General features: G+C 35.8%; 1 long non-coding RNA gene across 1 annotated transcript in view; it reads right to left on the reverse strand.

Annotated features, from left to right (window-relative positions):
• Window positions 1–4353: 4353 nt before the first annotated feature.
• Window positions 4354–16851, reverse strand: part of LOC143693841 (uncharacterized) — a 91549-nt gene continuing 79051 nt past the window's right edge. Inside the window, exon 3 of the long non-coding RNA XR_013181822.1 lies at window positions 4354–4468. This is a non-coding gene — a long non-coding RNA (uncharacterized LOC143693841). The remainder of the gene's footprint in view (window positions 4469–16851) is intronic.

Consider the following 16851-nt stretch of genomic DNA (forward strand, 5'->3'; position numbering starts at 1 on the left):
TCAGGGTCCCTAAACTTCACCTGTGGCAAGTGTGAATTGGCAGGTGACAATTGTGTCCTTTGGCTGCAGTCACAGTTTCAGCTCATTTTAAAACAATTAAGTTTTTCATTCAAGAATGTCTTGTACAATATAAAAGCAGTTTATTCTTTTTTAATGGACACATGGCAAATTAAGGAGTTCAGTATGGTTATTTTTTAATGAAAAATATGCTTGAGTGCATTGCTGTTATACAACTGACATCATGAAGTAGAGCAGGACTTTCAAAAGCATCATTGGAAGCGACTCTCTTAAGAGCACGTGATGCTTTTAATCCATTAGCTCCTGGCTTCCTGACTGCTTGAAGCTAGGGGTAGAAACTCCAGACATTACAGACAGGCCACATTTTCACTCTTGATGTAAGTTCTTCCAGTTACAATAAAAATACAAATATTTACTATTTACATGCCTTATTTGTCAGCATTTCTCTCCTTGTGTCATCACTAAGCTTAAAGAAATTATTGCAGAGTTGATGTGGATTTTACATCTCTCTCTATTTTAACAATATCATCTTTCAGCTGAGCATGTTGCCCACAGCAAAGAACTTAGAACCAATATGAATTACATACATTCAAGTGTAAAGAGAATTATCTCAGAACTGGAAAAGATACTGAAAATCTGAAAATGTATTGAAAAATGCATTGACTTAATGATAAATATAATTCACCATAAATAATGTTTTTTTCAAAAGTCAAAAATACCAGTGCCATGTTGTTTCAATAAATGATGCAAGGGGAGTGGCTGAGGCACAGCCATTTAAGAGCTCTGGAAGCCAAATTTTGAGATACACCTTCTGTATTGCTTTATTGAATATCACTGTATGCTCTTCCAATGCATGCTAATGGCTATAGTATCTCCCACAAACATGATAGAAAAAAAAATGAACTACTACTCTGCTATTAGGAAAAAAAATCACTAAGAAGCATCTATGGGTTTTCATATCTAGTTCATACAAATTTAAAGACTAAAGTTTGTCTTCAGTGTAAGCAAGGGGATAATTTGGCCAAAAACTATAAAACCTCATGTACAAGCAATAAAAGTGTGACTATCAATATGAAGTATTTGTTATGTTTCTGGAACATGGGGAATGTTCTATCAGCTGAACAGAAAATAATCAGAGACGGATCAGAAAATTGCATGGGAAAATAATATTGTGGAAAAAGAACCTCCATCTAACAGACTTTTCGAAAATAGTATACATATTTACTTTAAATGTATAATAATTTTTTAATATAATGATAATTTTCAAATATTTTTTTAATATAATGATATTTTCAAAATAAAAGCAAGATAAAGAGTGCACTCATACTAAAATCAGGTCAGTAGGGTGTCTGCCTTTCACTGAACTCCTATCTTAGTAAAAACCCTTGCTTCCCACCAATGAGTCTGCATGTTCACAGCAGCCACCAAATCCTTGCTTTCTTGGCCTGTGCGGCAAATCAGGACTGCAAGCTGAGTCTTAAGCCAAGATCAACCAGCCTTCCAAAAAACAGAGTTTGAAGGTTGCAACAATCAGTGAGATGAAGTCCTTTAAAGACAAGCTTATCTTACTCTGCTAGAATCATTGTACATCATTGTTGACGTACAAGAGTATATGGCAAAATATTTCTGTATATTTTGAGTTTCATAAATATAAAGTAACAAGGACTTACGGAAGCAGGTGCTTGACAGGAAAGAAGACCAGACTACATTTTTCAGCTTCTGATCCACAGATCTTCTATCTCCAGCTGCAAACTTCAGATATTCAATGTAGGACAAGAGTTGGTTGTTAAACATATCCAGCGTTCCATGTGTGAATTTTATAGAGAATGTTAGGACCATGAATTCAACCTTGAATTAGGACCTTGAAGTCAACTCTTCTCATTTTTTGCCCTTTCTCAGTCCAAACATCATCAGATTGATAATTTTTTTAGACGGCAAGTGTGCTGGTGTTTGGCAAAGCACTGAGCAGATTCTTAGCCCATTTTGATGATGAGTAGAATTTTTCACCTGTACAGTCTAGTACTCTGGGACTTGCTTTAGTACTGGGCCCAGATATGATGTTAATCAGAAAATTTGAGGTGATTATGAGCTTTGGGATAATAATCTAAGGCTTCATCCCTGAAAGGTAGAATGAAAGACACATTTAAGCATAACTGTTGTTTTCAGTTGCTGTAAAAATGATGCTTCCCTTGGGAAGTGCACAGCCTGCAAAGTGAAAAAAACTGAGTTTGATTTTACTTAATTAAAATAGAAGAGAAAAATATTAATTGGAGTGGAAGTTATATTGTAATTATTTTGAGGATTTCAATTTAAAAAAGAGTACTCACTTCTTGGAGTCTAATTCTTATGTTTTTGTGTGCTCAATAAAGATGTCACATGTTAAGCTAGAAATCTGGTGGGCAATTTACATTTTAATAGCTCAGAAGCAAGTTTCTGTGGAGTGCTGTAGAGGAACACATCTCTCTTTTGGATTATCCAGGCATTTATAATGTGGACTAGTCATCCAAAATTTTTCAGGATGTAACTTTTTCCAACAGAGTTTAAGCTTCAACAGCTCCACAAAAGACGGCCATTCAAATAATTATAAAAAGAGAACATATGACTACTTAGATAAATTCATGTCTTGAAATACTTTTTTTATCCATCTGAGCCAATTTTCACAATCCTTTTTCCCTTTAAAAGAACTGTATTAATACCATTCCCCAGGATTCTATTGCAGTAGATTGATTTGTCTTTCAGGCAAAAGGATATGTTTGAGAAATTACAAAAATGCACCTTTTTTTAAGCAACTAAACTTCACCATAGTTTCAGTACACTGCTTGACCTTTTCTGTATGATCTTGAAAGAGGAAAAGTATTGACTAGCTTGACAAAGTCCTGTGGTTCAACACACCTCCAGAAAAGAGGTCCATGACCCATTCCCAAAATTACTCACACACTGCAGTGAGATAGGTGCACAGTAAGTAAAACCTGGACATTAGGAAGCTGTGCTTTAACCACAGCTCCGTTCTTTGCTCTCCCAGTGTTACCAGTTAATACACCTTTGTTATAAATGATCAAATCGGCAGCCAAATTTATAAGAGAAATTTAACAATGATTTATTAGATCGTTAACAAAAATAGAATTTCGAAAAACCACCACAGCCAAGGCAGCGTCAACCCCGGGTGCTGGCGCTGGGTGAACCGAGATCAGACCAGCGTCTCCCCAGTAGTTCACCCCGACTGCTTCACGCTGCTGGCAGAAATGACCGAATGCTCCTTTGTGTCCCTTCACATGTAGAACTGGGGCCATACAAAAGTGAGTCCAGGTGTCTAGATGGTTGTCTGAGCACTTCGGAAGAGCCTGCATTCACATGTAGCAGAGTGGCACAGGTGCTTGAGTATGGTAGATGCAATCTTCCCAGGTGCAGGTCCTCGTGAGTGGCTTAGGCATTCCAGGGAAGTCAGCAATCATGGCCCCAGGAAGGTTTGAATTCATATGTTAACAGACTTGATATTATCTTAACTATCAAGTCTGTTAACATATGAATTAAGACTCTGCTCCCAGCCAGGGTGGTCAAAGACATACTTTGGATTCTACAATATTTTTTACATATACAGCATGAATTATCTCTACCATATACTACACCGTGATGGGAACAGAAATGCAGCCAGGGACTGCTCCTGTACCCATTTAAGCTCTCCTTGTTAATAGGCACCACTCTGGACACCAGACACTCTAATCAGCTCCTTGTTCCTTTTCTAATGAAGTTGCCCACAAGTGTCTGAAAAGTGATGTCCCTGAGACTACAGCTGCAGTGGAAACAAGTGAATCACAAGGATTTTTCAACTTTTCATTGAATTTTTCTTTCAAGGAACTGTATACAATTACTGCATAACCTTTGTCAGTGCTTTATATATGTTTGGCTGATATATATCCCATTTTCTTAAACACTGGAAGCTATATTTTCTTTATGTTTTGTGCTGTGTATGTCTGTCATAAGATCAGGACTATTTTAGCTGTTCAACATTATGAACAATGTTTTTAATAAGCCTTCAATAAACTTCTCAATATTCCATCAAGAAAATTAAAAAGACTATTATAAAGACTATTTATTTGAGAAAAAACCAAAAAAAAAAAAAACCAACCAAACAAAACAACAAAAACAAAAAACCAACCAACCAACCAAAAAAAACCAAAAACCAATAAACAAACAAACAAAAAAAAAACCCAAAAACCCAAGAGACTAAAGTTCAAGTCTTGAAGAAAGCAGGGGATGTTTTAATTCAATGATACTTTAATACAATAAAAATATTGTACAAGAGTATTTCAATGGTTTGTTTACTTACCATGTTCCGAAGTTATAAGTCCTTTATATTACAAAGTTGTTATTGCCAGAAATCAATTTAATCAACTCGCTCAGTGCAGGGAATTTGTAGCCTTTTATGTTTTGAGGGAGACAATTATAGCTCCTGAAGCAAATAATAAAAAACATTTTTATTATTGTAGATTATTGCTGACATTTCTCAGTGGATAGATAGGTCTTACTATGCCAACTATTATTTTAGGAAAAAAAAACCAAACTAGTAGGAATTAGTTTCTTCAGTGGAAAGTTTAAAAATAGACAATGGTTTTAAACAGAAAAATAATAGATCCTTATAAAATCCTTAAAATCCTATATATATAAAACATATATAAAGCATATTGTTGGTTACCATCAAAATGATTCAGAAGTGCAGCTAAAATGCACCTAAAACGTGAGAAGTGCAGTATCACTAAAAAAAAAAGTAACAAAACAATATCAGTATCAACAATAACAATATAGAAAATTATATGTGCACTAAGCAAGCTGAAGAGGTACCTCATATTTTGTGTCAGCACCATGAAATATCGCTGGACCAGCAGTTTTCTTTTTACAGATGTTTTACTTTGACCTTATTAGTTTGGCTTTTGCAAAGACATGGCTGTCAAATTTACAGCAAAAGTGGAAAAAGTGTTGATCCTACTATTCAATAGTGCAGGGACATCCTTTCTTATTTTTCCCCATCAGCAGTATTTTATATCAAATTAATGATTTGGTATGAGTTGCAGAACAACAAAAGAATTACCACAGGGGGTAAAATTGATACATTAATATAATTTAACATGAACACTTTTACTGGAACTCATGCTTTTACTTCAGTATTAAGCTAAAAAGTACTATTTTGGTCATTCCAGTTGTCTGACATGATTTCCTACAAGATACAGGTTAATTTCACTTTTTTTTTTAATTTAGGCTTTAATGCTATTAACAATTGTCATGATATTTCTTCAAATACTGCCTTTACCTGAACTTATCCAAATGAATGCTAACACTTGTCATTAAAAGTAATTATGAAGTGAATTATAATCCATAGATGGATAACAGAAATCTCTAGATTTTGCACTTGAAAGGAGACTCAAAATTGACCCATAGGAATTGGGGTGGAGAGGGAGAGGAGGAGGGGGAACAGGGGGTACGGGACATCTGCACATCCACATTTAGTGCTTTTTTCTTTTTCCCAGCCAATTTGACATCTCAGAATTAACATACTGAGTGTTTATTGGTTATCATCAGCTATTGTTCTAAAAGGACACTTCTGAATCATTGTCCTTAACACTATTTCAGGAGTAAATTTTAAATGTGTTGATTCATGGTCTAAATTCACTTGTCCATGTCTAATAACATTTTGGTTATTACTTAGCTACCTGTTTTTCTCTGATACATCCTTGGAGGACAATGACCCATACAGAGTAAGAAAATAGGGCAGGGGAGACCCACACTACTTTGCAGCAGTGACTGGAGGGCACGCAGGATGCTTTAATATGTCTAAACTGTCACTAGATGCCAAGGTGTATGGGAAACCAAATCTCACCCTTAGAAATGAAAGAAAACATGGAAGAATAAAGGAACTTGACCTGCTCACTCACCTTTTAAAATGATCTTTTCCAAATGAGGTTAAGGAAGACAGAATGTTGAGTCCCTACTATGGCAAATAGAACCCTTGGCTGTGAATCTTTGACAATAGCTGATGATTAGTAGGAAAGACCCTGTGAGTATCTACAGGAGGATGTGCATCAAGGTCATGTATAACACAGTACGAAAAAAATCCGTATGATGCCCCAAATACTATTAAGAGTGGAAAAAGTTAAAAACAATACTTAAAAAAGCTTTCCTGACTCATAAAAATCAAGTTGCCTAATAGCTTTTCAAATGCTATTTCTCTTTGATGCTTAGAGTCTCCTACTGCTTGAGACTCCTGACCAAAAAAAGCAAGAATTTATTTTTAAAAATATGTTTTATGAAGAACAATCCTGCACCAGAAGAACAGAGACCTCCAAACCCAGAAGATCTTTTCTGATCCCTACTCACTGTGTTACATACAAGAATATCCAGTCAGACTTTTTCCAACACCATACACCATCAAAAACATGATTCATTTTCACCCTCTGTTTCAGCTGTCTTGAGTTTTGTTCAGTTGGTAAGATCCATGGGGTGTACATATTTGTTACTTTTGGGATGTTACTTTTCAGGGGGTAAGAGCCAGGGGAGAAAAGCAACCAAAACATACTCCATACCATTCCATTTATGTCCTCCACCAGACAGTTCAGCTTCTTCAGTGTACGGCTCACTGGAGCAATGCTCAGGTGAGGTAACAGGGGCTCCCTCCTGGCACGGCAGGCAAAGGCCTCTCGCTTTGGAGGAAAGACAGGGCACCCACTAAGGTGCTGGCCATGCTGTCCTACTTCCCCCTCAGCCATCCTTGTCACCAACACATGTAGCCAACATGATAAAGAGGAGCTGGAGAGACACTGAAGTCATGTCTCAGTCTTCTGGAGTTCAGCTGTGACATTTTGGTGTCTTCCACTTGAAATACTCCTAGAGGGTGGCATGGTGTTCTGTCACTGCAAGTGATTCACAGATTTAAAGCATGAAGAGCCTCAGTAACAGTAAACCTTGGCTAGCAAGGTTAAGACATTCAATTAGGGGAGTCTCTGATTTAGATATGCAAAAAGACTAAAACTGAAAAGCAGGAAGCTTATCTCTAACCCTGGTAATTTAGCTGCAATTTCTTCTTCTGTGACCTTCCTGTGAAGTGCTTCCAATAGATATGGGGCCTCCACTAAGAGCATGACAATCACCTAATAGAAAGGATCTTCTCCAGAGGAACTAATTAGCATAAAAATCAATACACGGATTCTGCTTAATTATCATAAATAACTCCAGCGAGTCATTAATGGCAAAGGACCCTTATTTTTTCTGTACAGATGAGTTTTTCTTGGTTTAATATACCTAAAAATTCCTTTGGGTATTTGCTTTTGCATTTGTGTAACATTCTACTTGGTAGAAACTCAGAAACTTCACTGTAATAGCACAAAATAGTACAAAACTTTTAAAAAACATTATAGTGGAAAGGAAAATTTCACTGTAAAAAAATCCAGAAAAATGAACAGAATGGGCAAAAGAAAAAGAAAACTAGAGGAATAAATTACAGAATTTTATGAGTGAGGACAGATGAAGGTAAGTTCATGTAAACTGACAGTTCTAAATATATCTCATGCCTATTCACTCAAATCCCGCCCAGTTTTGGTCTAACACAATGCTCATGGTAAGGCCTCGTGTTTGCTGAGAGCAGCACCAGATCAACTGATTCAATGAATGTGTTGACCTGTAAATTTAAGAGATCCAGTTGAATAAATATTTGGTCCAAGTGAGCAAGAAATGTGTGTGAGCACAGTAGACAAGAATATATAGAAAAATATGAACAAATATTTCCAAGATGCAGTTATATCAGGTTTTGATAACCCTCTAAAGCAGATGCTAACTGGGATAGTGTATTACAACTGAATGCTTTTTATGCTCCCAGGAATTATATATTATGAGATTGAAAATATACTCTGTGTGTGATACCTACAAGAAAGGCCATTTAACTCTGCCTGCAAAAACAAGAAAAAACTGCGAAAAAATACAAAAAATTGTACTTTTAAAAATATATCTACATGTTTAATCTTATGCATTTATTTCACCATATAAAAGTAAAAATTGAGTTGTGAATCAGAAAGTCTTCTGAATTTTTAGAATGGATCAAATTTACTGACTTCATATAATTTGCTTTTCACGTAAATTCTCCCCATGATTAAAAGAAATATTTACACTGCTGAAGAAATTCCAGATCTTTCAAACATATATTAAGAATGTTAGCAACATAAATAATGACAGCCCATTAGACTAATTATGTTATGGATATAAATATGCCTGAGTCTCAGAAAAACATTTATTTTTTAAGTCTGAAAATCATTATTTTTGTTTAGAAAGACACTTCACTCTACTAGCATGAAGAAAGAGTATCATATTCAGCACTCCTCATAGAAAGTTGATAGGAGTTGCTGAGTTATTAGAAATGCTTCTCATCCAGTATTGCATGTTTTATTTTAAAAGGAATTTATATTAAAAAGTTTCATACCATAGCAATAATCTCTTCCACTAGGAAAAAAAATGGCAGTATGAACTGGTTACAGATAGATAAACAGTCCTAGAAAAACTTTGAGTTATATAATGTAAACAAATGCACTTCATTTTGTAAATAATAGTAAAAGCAGCAGTAGTAGTAGTAGTAGTAGTAACAGTAGTGGTAGTATCACAACTTTCTTTCTCCTGCGAACACTAATTTAGGGTGAAACATCTCAGAATCTCAGCCCTGGGACCCAAAAAATTGGAACTGCCATTTTCAGATATTTGAGTGAAGCATGGGAATAATACCATTTTTATAACCAAATTTTTTAAGTTTGCAGGTTTGAGCTTGATCCAACCCTGGAGTTCACATAAGCAATGGGAGCAGAGTGCAACTGAAAGAAAAACTGGCTGTGCACAATCTGAGTATTGTCACTGTGTAACTCACAGTAATTTTGACTGGACATTCCAGCATTGCCAAGATTATTGCTGAACTTTGCAGAGCAATATGGAATCTGCTGCTTTGGGACTTAGGCTATTATAAACCAAATATGGGAGGATAATTGGCTTTATGTACAAAGTCCTATTCCTTTCCTCTGAAGCCCTAGTGCTGGCTGGGCAAATGGTTGGCTATCTCTTTCCAGTTCAAGTATTTACTTTTCCAAAAGTACATTTTCCAAATTAAAGCTCTTAATACAGTTTCAACTGGCATTCATTGTGCAGTTTAACCATGATTTAAAACTGGGTTGAATCCAAATATATGATATGTCACTTCTGTAGCAGACAACCTTTATATGACTTAATATAATAATAAAAACACTTGCTGTATAATTAGGTAATTAACTGTATGAAAAAACTGAGCAATTTCTCTGCTGTAGTTTAATTTCTAAAAGAAATGTAAATCACCTATAAGTTGGTAGCCTGTATGCAAATATTGTTTGTGTACTGTAAATTTTCAATTTCCCTGTCTTAATTTGCATCCCTTTTATTTGTCTCATCAAAATGCACATTTTTTCATGAAAATGGTTTGAGTAATGATATAGGGATGATATTCTTCAGGGCCTATTCATTTTCCATTCTAGTCACCTGTGAATTATATATTCTTTAATACTTGAGTGAAGACATGCCATTAGTAAGATCATAATAAATATGACTTGTTATCAGAATACAAATGGAAAATAAAACTATACTCTAAAAATTATGAGCCCCCTGGGATGAGTTAGCCCTTGATTTATACCAGGCCCCTGAAGACTATAAAGCTATGACAAACCATTCTCATTACCTATGCTCTGTCTGCATTTATCTATTGCATACTTCAGGGCAGACAGTTGCACATTTACAATATGCTCATTACACAAAAAAAAAAAAAAAAAAGGCAGATAGAATTCTAATTTTTACACATAACCATACATAGTCAAATAAGAATTGGAATGGTCAGATTTCTTATAACAATTATCATTAAGTTAATCTACAAAACTGCTGGCAATATTTTCTCTAGAAAAGTAAAAATACCATTGTAGACATCACTCATGTCAAACAGGTTCTCTCCTAAACACCTCTGATTTGGGGTGAAGATGAGGGAAATGACTGGGTCTAAGAATTTTCGCTGTGTGGAAGGAACTTCAGAGTAGATCATCATCATCACCCCAGGAGCTCACCCTTTTCTGAGGCCCTTTCCCAGCCTGTGAGGAAGCAGAGTGGTTTGCAAAGGCTTGAATGTGCTATGCTGTTTTAGGCAGGCAGTATTTTTCTCTCTGTGTAAAAAGAGATTGTATCTTAGGGGAATTTTCCTGTACTGTATAATAAACTCTCCTCCTGTGGCTCTTTTTTCTTTTACTCCCTGCTATGTTTTCTAATATTTTACTATCCAATATAGAATAAGAAAAACAGAAAGGTAGAAATTAAGGGGAATTCTGACAATTCTCACCCAATAAGGTACCTAGCAAAGTTAACAATGCTGAGTGTGTGACTTGAAAGCTGCTCTTTTATTCAATACATGGTGCCAGTTGCTAATGTGAAATATCTCACAAAAGGAATATTAAAAGTCTGAGCAGCATGAGTCATGGGAATTTTCATGAGTTCTATGTGCAGATTATACAGAATATGTTTGCACAGAAAGAGCAAGAAACTAAGAGTTGGGTGTTTTTTTGTATAAACAAGTGGTGTGCATTTTTCTTTCTCAAAAATAATAACTGTAAGCAAGCATTTTATTATCACTCTCCCTTCCATATTTATGAGAATTCTGCATCATAGCCTGTCCAGAAAACACTTCCTAACCTCAAATCAGGTTTTCCACTTGTTTTTTCAAGAGAAGTTTGTTCTCTTGGGACCATTTTACTCTCACTGAGGTACATCTTAATCAACAGACAATTTACTGAATAGACTCAGTTTGAATTCTTGTTTCATCTAGTCACACTCAATTGAGCATAGATGCTGGTGATCATTAAAGGCCATGGCCTTCTTCTGGCAGTTTTGTGGAAAACATCCAAAATCCACAGAGTGACTGAATTTTATATTCCCCTGAAATGAGAGGTGTGCACTGTGCAATGAGATGACCTTCTGTTGCTCTCACCCTGGTGCACTCACACGTGAACATTCTCACACTTACAGCAGAAATAGTCAGGAAAACTCAAAGGTACAAAACTGCAGGTTGAGGAATCCTTCCAGAGGTACCTGTTATCTCAGCTTGCTGGGAGCCTAAGAGACACAGTTGAAAAGCATGGACCCACTAAGTCAAAGGCTGCCATCTCCACAGTGGATGTAGGTAAATTTCACATTTTTCCCCTCAGTGAGTTTTTACCAGGAGTTCTAAAGATAATCCAGGATGAAAGGTATATATGCTTGTATACCTGGGACTTATTAATGTAAATGTCTTCTTTATTTCTTGGTATATTCTCAGAAGGTTTCAAGCATTGCTCTCACCCATAACTTTAAGACAGCTTTATAATATTTGCATCAATGCAAAGAAATTATTGTCTTGAATATATCAATGTCATTATATAAAGCTCCAAGATATTTCACAATCTCATCTTTAAAATGGATATTAAAAAAGGCAGGGGGGCTCAAAACTCATTTACACATGAAAAAATATTCAGATACCTTCTGATCTCACTTCAGCAGAAATGGTATTGATTGAATCACAGCAGAACAGAAAAAAGTCCAAATATAATGGAAATTAAGTAAAACAATTTATATAAGAGAATGACAGAAAAATATTGGATTTTGACTGGTTGTATGTTGACCTCCGAGAAGAACTTACGTATGCTTTAACCAAAAATATAGAAGCAAAGTAACAAAGAAGTAAGTTCTGTTCTTCCTAGTGATTCCAACAAAAGTAGTTCTTAGTCATTAAGAATAGAGAATATACACTAGGTCATGTATTCCACTTCCTTACTGGGCCAAAACATTTTGGCTAATGTACAAGTCATTTGGAAAAAATCACATTTTTTGTGCAAAAGAGTATAGCTTGTTTAAACAACTTTGAAGTAAGAGCAATATTGGAACCTAGGGTAATTAAGCTCATACTTCAATTATTCTACTGTTTGGTTCACAAAGATTTTGCACAAGGGCAGTTTATCGAGAAAGTGGTACTTCAGCTCACATTATGAATGCTGGTTTTGTAATGCAGGAAGCCTGTTTATTTATTTATAAGTGACAGCTTAGATTCTATCAGCTGCAATATTGTCAGGCAGCAACAACCAGCTGACTCACAGACGCTGGGGCCAGAGCATGTCCTGGCAGAAAATCCTGCCCACACAATGGCCAAGACAGAAATGAGGTTAAATCCAACCCTTATGGTACCAGATGGGGCTGTAAAACGCACCCTTTTGGTAAAAACTTCTCCCAGAATCACTGGGCTTAAAACACTTCTGTAGACAGTCACAATTTTCTTCCTTTCAGCATTTTTCTCCAGATTTTTCTAATTTTTGAGGCTTTTACTGGGGATTTTACCCTCAGGCAATGGTCACCAATGTTTAATGAGAACAGCCAAGCCCAATAATAGCACTTACCCTAGTGTACAGTGAGATAATAAGGTGCCAGTTCACAGTGCATTACACAGGAAAAGAGCATGTCTCCATTTTGCTCCCTGTTCACTGTCAGCTGTTAAGGGAGGTAAAATCCCAGCATCACAAACAAGCTATAGACAAAACTGCAGTCATTAGATAAAGTGTTCTGTGTACCTTCAGACTGCAGACACAACCATCACAGCAGACAGCATATTTTCATACTTGTGGATATTGGGCAGATATTTAAATTCACAAGAAATAGGACTAATAAGCAGGAATCTCAGGAAGTAAACAAGTAGGTTATTAAATCTGCTTATGACAGTAGCTAATAATCCTCATATAGGTAAGGCACACAAATATCGTCACTGCAACCAATTATCTTCTGCTCTCCCATTTTTCCTGTGTGCACTTAATAACATTTACTAGACACATAAAAAATGCATGAGGCCCTAAAATCACAGAATGAATTCTTATATGTCAGATTTGTTGTAGGATCATAGAACAAGTGAAAAATATTCATAATCCTTCATATAATGTTTAAATGGGGCAATCTGTATAGATTCAGAGTGTGGAGTTGTACAGAATAGGCCTCCTCTAGCTATTCTATTCACAGAACAGGGTAATTTTTCCACAGATTATTTATACAGTACACAGAGAAGAATTTGAAGTGATTGAAGAGGCTGCCAAACACCATACTCTGCCTTCAGGATATAGATGATACCTTTAAAATGGGTGAAAGGCTAATTAATCTTGAACTCTTCATGGATGATATATAAGATAATATGCCTTAGCCTGACAGCATTTTGGGAAGGCAGACAATTAAAAATGGAGCCATGGTTTTCTTCACAAGACAGCACACATACAAAACTAGACAAGAGAGTTTAATATACAGATTAATGAGAATTTGAATGCCACTTGAAATACAACTTGAGACTCAATATTCCCTGGGAATGTTATAGATAGCTACAGGGCAGACTGGTTGAGTTTGACAGAATCCACAGCTTCAGGCCTTGAACAGGTATTTTACTGGGGGAAAAGGCTGCTGTATGCATTTTACTGTACTATTACTTTCTAGCAATAAATCTGCTGCTTTCTAACAGATGCAGCTTTCATGACAAATTACAACTGCATTCTTCAATTTTCTCAAAGAGAGCCATCAAGATATATTCATCCCATAACGAGGCACAGTCTTCTTAACTGTTTCAGTTATACTTGTTCAATATATGTAAACATCTATCATTATTGTTCTTATTCTTTATCATGTCTAAAATGATGTGACAAGCTTCCTAAACAATTACTATATCAACAGAGAAGTCATGATTTTATCTTGAGTGAAAGAGAATTTAAAGATTTCATTTCAAATAAGCCTAAACTTGGAAAAAATACAGCAGTGAAAAATAAATTGCCTTGCTTCCTAGATGAATTTTACAGCTTTCACTGTACTTCATGGCTAGATTTCTTCCTGTACCTGACCTAAGATGTTTGATTGACAATAATCAAGCTCTTTTGTTGTACAGAAGTACCTGGCAACTTTTGCAGTTAGACGAGTAATAGATATAGAACGGGTGAGATTTTTGGATCTTTTTGTGCTTAGTGCTAGGCTATAATCTTTAGGTACTGAACTGTAAGAAATATATGGGACAAAAAAAATTAGTGATACAAGCATCTTTTTCCAATTCCTTTGATGGACAGACATAATATCTGAGTATATCAAAACTAATCTGCATGAAATTTTACTATAACTTCCTTCCTGGGTGGTGGGAGAGGGCGAGGCAGAGATGACATGGTTTTATCACCCAAGAGAACACATATTTCACATATTTTTTTATCACATTCCCCTGGCTTGCACTATTTCATGCTGTACATAACACAACTGCAAGCGCAATCAAAAGCAAGATTCTACTTGCATTGACATTTGAAAGAAACATTTGTACTTTTGAAAATGGTATCAAGAATGATGCCTACTTCCTATTTAACCCACTGGAAATTTGATTACTTGCAACTGTCCAGATGGGTCAGTGCAGGTAGCAGATGCCCCCTGTGGCTCATGCATTTTTAGCATAAGTCTGCAATGTAAGTCTCCATCCTTGCTTATGTTTCCCAAAGAACCTTTTTCAATAGTTTGTTTAATTATGGCTTCATTTGAAATGGCCTAGCACAACACCTGCACACTAGAAAAAGACCTACTTTCACAAGTCATGTTTTTGATCTCAAATTTCTGTGTTTCCTTTGGGCTTGGTTGTTTTTTTCAATCCAAACTTATATCACTATGACATCATGTCCCCACTATCTCACTTTCAGTGACTCAGCATGACACCACATAGTAAGGGGACATGCCTCTACCAGACAAAAATAATTTATACATCATTCACAACTCTCCAGAGCTTCAGTACAACTCAGGTGAATATAATTCTCATACAACTTCTTTAACACTCCATTGTTCAAAGGATTGACAAAGAAAGCAGACACCACATACTTCTCTAGGCAATCCACCACATTTGCACCTGTACCATTTTTTGTACTTATTTGTCTAGATACTGGGATGTATGAGAGATGCTTGTGCCACCTATCTTTCTGGCACATGAACCATAATTAAGAAAGTGTTTAGTTCTGGAAATGTCAGCTTAGGAAAAATTAACAAGGCTGTGTCAATATCCAATGATGCAAAGCGACAAATGATGCAACGTTGCTCTTTCATTACTGCCAGCACTTAAAAAGTCTCTAGTTTTATTTTATAACTTTTTACAGCCAAGTAGTATACTCTAGGGATAATCAATAACTCTAAAACTGAGATAAAGATACGAGGAATGAACTTTTTTACAAATTAATTCTGTGTAAACCTCTCATTCTTGCATCATTAGATAGTATTTCTCCAATATTATGAAGTAAAGCCGTATTTATATTTTTCTTCACAGAACCTTACCGTATACAATAGTATAACATACAGTACAAGACAGTAGAAAATAGGCCTATGTTGTTATTTTCTACTGAGTGGAAACAAATTTACTGACTTGTAGAATTAGAGAAATACTCTTTTTGGAGCACTGTCATTGACTCGATAGCTATCCTTGCATGAGGTCAATAGGTCACTGAACTGTTGTGAATTTAATTACTCCTGCCAAAATACTTAGCAGTTTCTGAACAGAAAAAGTCTATATAACATTCTGGGTGCTTGGGTTAACTTGCCCTGGTACTGACATACAAATAGCACACAGTCTCCAATTTAATCAAGTAGTTTTTGCTGTAATATAAATAACTGGTACTTTATTAACTCAGAAGAAAGTCTGTGTCAGTGCTAAGAGAACTGAATGTTGCTTTCCAAACTGAAACTAGGAAAAGGTAAGTAAAAATTTAAAAGTTGGTATCTGGCAAAGAAAAAAATGGATTTTGTAATCAGCAAAAAACAAAAAGGCTAAAAACTGGAAACTCCCTCAAGGGCCATCAAGCCCAATCTCCTGCTATGACCAAAAAATGTACATAATTAATCCCATCTTAAACTAATCAAAGAAGACCAATTAGTTTTGAGGCCTTCTTTCTCCACAGCTTCTGTTTCAAGGGTGTTCCAGAATATAACTCCTACAGTATTTATACTCCTTTTTCCTTAGAACAGAAAGTATGTTCACTCAGGCCCATTACCATTATTGTTAAAGTTTTCTTTACCTTTTATGTTAAGTAGTAGCTCTCTATGTTAATGCACTTACCCAACTGAAGGCATCGACAGGACTTGGAGGGAAAGCAATCCTCCTGTCCTGTGTGACTGCCAGAGGGTCTCATGAATGGTCAGACTGGAAAGTTTCCTTAACATAAAGTGAGCAGGGGTCTTTCAGTCTTGCCCCAAAATTCCTCTCTTGTCCCTATCATCACCATCCCTACCCCACATGCTCCTTTGTGAAACTTTCACTTTAAAAGTTCACTATTTTAAAATCCATAACCTGTAACTATTTTCAAGTACACATTTAAAATAGCAAATGACTTGAATCAGATGGGACTGGATCAGGAATAGTCTGTTGCTGTAAAAGGCTGTGGCTATAAAAATGTTAGGAGAGGCACTTGCCATAAAGAAAGAAGACTCTGAAGTCATCAGGCTGTCATTTAATTTTCCCTTATAAGAACAAACATATAATACACGAGGCTTGTGAATTAGGAGGCAGGGATTAATTTTTGCTGGGTTGCTTGTTTTTCTTTAACCAGAAAATTCTTGAATTATATGCATGAAAGTATGCTAGTAGTTTTGGAATATGACCATGATTTCATCAAAACCTTTTACAAAAGCACAAATACTTTCTCTGTCTCTGAACTTACAGAAGGAAGGCTTTTGTCTTTTTCAAAGCTCTATTACACAGAGATTCTATTATTAACTGCATCTCTGTCTTTATCA

The sequence above is a fragment of the Agelaius phoeniceus genome, chromosome 4 (assembly GCF_051311805.1).
Source record: "Agelaius phoeniceus isolate bAgePho1 chromosome 4, bAgePho1.hap1, whole genome shotgun sequence".
Taxonomy (NCBI): domain Eukaryota; kingdom Metazoa; phylum Chordata; class Aves; order Passeriformes; family Icteridae; genus Agelaius; species Agelaius phoeniceus.